Source organism: Panthera onca, chromosome B3 (genome assembly GCF_046562875.1).
Source record: "Panthera onca isolate mPanOnc1 chromosome B3, mPanOnc1 haplotype 2, whole genome shotgun sequence".
In the NCBI taxonomy this organism is placed as follows: Eukaryota; Metazoa; Chordata; class Mammalia; order Carnivora; family Felidae; genus Panthera; species Panthera onca.
In genome coordinates, this window is record NC_138344.1 from 51,234,851 (window position 1) to 51,238,806 (window position 3,956).

Sequence of the window (3,956 nt, forward strand, 5' to 3'; positions counted from 1 at the left end):
GCCTCACCACTGTACCCAGGATCAGCTCTGTGACACCTCTAGGGCTTCCATGGCTTTTTAATACCCAGCACAGGACAAAAGATGTCCCAATGGGGGCACCAAAGGATTTCAGTAGATCCTTGGATCCTATCTTTATTTACATTCATTCTTACAAACACTGAATGACCACTGTGTATAAAACACTATGATGAAGAAAAACATTAAGAACTTCTCCCTTTTCTCAAGGATGTTATGATCCACTGGAAAAGAAATGAAGCTGAAACTGGAGTGTGTTTTAATTGAGGCACAAAATTCTATGATACCACAAAAATTGCAGTCCCATATAGAAGGACTGGGTGCACCTTCAAGAGAGGCTGATTTTCACCAGTCCAATTGAGACTTAGCCTATTTTGAACCCTACTGACCTGATCTGTGGGACCAAGCTATTGCCAGACCTTAGACAATCCTTGGACCTAGTAGGTAACACCTGCTTTAGTCACTGCCCAAGAGACTGTTGGGGATTTTGACCAACTGGGCAACCTTGTCACACTGTCACAATGCCTACAGTCTTTGGGGAAGAGGGATGGTTCCAGCATCTCCAGTCAGATTACCACCTTGGAATACCAAGGAAAGCCTAGCAAGGAGGTAAATTTTGAGCTAGCTTTTGAAAAAACAAATACAATTTTAATGACTGTTTGTATATCTCTGTTGGAGGCCAGAGGAAAGGAGAGAGAAGACATTCCAGACAAGAAGAGCTAGTAAGAATAAAGGCACAAAGGTGCATTGATGTATTCTCTCAGGTATAAAACAGAGATATAGGTTAATCCTATGCCAGTGGGGAATACAGAGAAGGATACACCCAAGTTTCAATGATCTTTTGAACCCCTTTGCTGAATGGAGATATTCATGGATACTAAGATTCCTACCTCAGTGTTAGACACATACAGTAGGTAAACAAAACAAAACTATGGATTAATTTAATGTCCTTAGCAACTAGAATATATCACCCAATGCTGTGGTCTTAAAGTACTGGAGACTTACAGTTTGTTAAAATAAATTTGGATGACAGAACTTTTAACTACCTATGTACACAGTGAAAAAATACTGACTAAACTATCTTTGAGTAATACCCTCCTGTTTTATGCGAGACACATATGTGTCATATGTGAGACCAACCTTAACTGATGAGTAACAGTAAAATGAGCCCAAAAAAGCAATAGAAACTAGATTTGTGTAAATCTGAAGAACAGATCCTTGTCAGGTTTTAGGGATGGAGGCAAAAAGGAGGAAAGGAATCTCAGCAGCTATTCACAGTCAATCCTTGTGTAGTGATGCTGGGGAAGCCTTACCAGGTCTTAGCCCCAAATCCCAGCTCACTCTTCCCCCATCAGGCTAGTGAGGTTGGGTACATTGCTTCCTCAACAGCTTTTGTGTGACCTGGCAGCTATGTCCACAGCTGTGACCTGGCAGCCTTGGAAGCCACCAGCTAAGAACTGAGTGGCTATACTAGAACCAAGGAGAGAGTGGGAAAGGAAGGCATAATTGGGACAATTTCTTCTTATTTGTAGCTCTATCAGGTATGAACAGCAGAGAGAGAAAGTAACTGTCTCTTTACAAAGCTGCTTTCCACCCAGATTTTATTTGTTTCCACTTCTTCCAAGCCATTCCTGGGACCTCAATTCCTCTCCATCAACCACCTAGCTTGGTGTGCAGTGTGCATAAGGAAAACTGTCACGATGGTATTTGCTATTTGACATTTTCTACCAGAGTGACGGAAGGAAGGAAGGAAGGAAGGAAGGAACGAAGGAAGGAACGAAGGAAGGAAGGGAGGGAGGAGGAAGGGAGGAGGAAGGGAGGGCGGGAAGAAAAGGGAAAGAAGGAAGGAAGAATTTACATTAAAAAACAGTACATCACTCATCTTCTGCAGATGCCGCTGGTATACGAAGACAAAGGCTACTCTGACATTCAACTCTGCCTTCAGTTACCTCTACCCCTAAAATTAACTTCACTGAGAATTATCCCAACAATACTCCTGCAATAGGCTGCTCAATGCCCACTTACCCATATTCAGAAGGGAATCCAGGCCAAAAGCCAGGTAGAATACATGCCAGCATCATTTGAGGTATAAACTTTCTAATACCAAACACTATGTAACAGATGTATCTTCCTACTGATGTTAAACTTGGGTTCTATTAAATTATTTTGCATTCCCTAAACCCATATAGTCAAAGTAATTCAACAAATATTGGGGTGCCTGTGTGGCTCAGTCAGTTAAGCATCCAACTCTTGATCTCAGCTCAGTTGATGATCCCACTGTTTGTGGGCTCAAGCCACACATCAGGCTCTGTGCTAATGGTGCAGAGCCTGCTTGGGATTCTGTTTCTCCCTCTCTCTCTTGGTCCCGCCCCCACTCATGCTCTTTCTCTCTCTCTGAAAACAAATAAACTTTAGAAAAAAATACTTATTAAGTTCTGCTATGTTTCATACATTGTTATAAATACTTGGAATATGGTAGTTCACAAGAGGACAAAATCCTGTTCTTATAATACTTTACTCTTAGTAGAAGAAACTACACAATAAAAGGAAGGAAGGAATGAACGAAGGAAGGCAGGAAGGCAGGAAGGAAGGAAAGGTGATAATAAATGAAGAAAAATAAAATAAATAAGATAGAAAGTGACAAGACAAGATGATAGGACTGAGGAGTCGCTATTTTAAATAAGGTGATCCAGGAAGACTCTAAGGAAACAAGGTATGGACTCAATTCCAAGTAAATTTCTTGAAAAGGGAATGTAAGAAAGAACACTTAAGTCAGAAAAGTTATTTCTAGTTCTAACTCTGCCACTGACTCACTTGTGTCCTTAGGAAAGTCTGAACGTCCTTTCAAAAATAAGGAGATTGGGCCCATCTCTCTGTTCATTCATTCCACCCACATTTAATGAGCATGTTTCATGGTCCAGTCCCATTCAAAGTGCCAAAGATAAAAAGATAAATAAGATTTTGTCCCCACTTTCAAGGAGCTTCCTATAAGGGAAAGACAGCTCTGATAATTACATATAATACTCTGTGATAATTATAATAACAGAAATGAGAACAAAAGCTCTGAAGAGCACAAACGAGGAAGCCATGCCTAAGTATTTTTGCAGTTCTACAACTCAGTGGCTCTGAATCTACTTTGAAGAGTGTGGTACTAAATGGCCTTAGAAGAGCCTTCCCCTAGATGATAATACCCCAACTTTGACTCACTGAAGTCAGTTCTTCAATAAAATGCTCACTTCACTTTTAACAACCAATAGGAGACCCATCAAGAAAGTCAAGCCTTTCTGCTAAATTTAGAAAATTTTTAAAATTTTAAAAAATTTTGCCAATTTAAAAAAATACACATCTCTGAAAAACTATCATGTTAAACTTTGTAAAATGCCTAAAGGTGGCTGCCATGGAGCGTAGGGGCACCTTGACTTAGCAACCTGAGGAAAGGCCAGCCATTTCAGAGAGTAGGAGCAGGAGGACAACTGTACCTTGACAACTTGATTCATTCGTCTCTGGCTGATGATAGGCTCAGCTGAAGCACAGGGAGCTCTGAACTAGACAGTTTTCTTTACTCACCCAAATGACCACTTTCAAAAAATGTGTGTAGTAGTTGTTGATATATGCTCATCTCTGCACCAAATACGTACGATTTCCCTCTGTCCCTCAGAAAGCTAGCTAAACTTGACTAAGCCCCAGTCTTTGGCCTCCTAATGTCCAGAGGCCTCCCTGTGGCTTCAGGGAGCATACAGGACTCTCTGCCTTGTGTAACTCTTACTCCACAACCCAGCAGAACACACACTGTCTCAGTTCTCACTTGTGTTGATTTTAGTGCAAACCTCAGCCCATAAATAAGTTTTTCCAAAGCCAGTCTACACACACACACACACACACATACAATTCATTCCAACCCAAGCATTTGGTGAATTAAAATCTTACTGAAGATTTTCAAG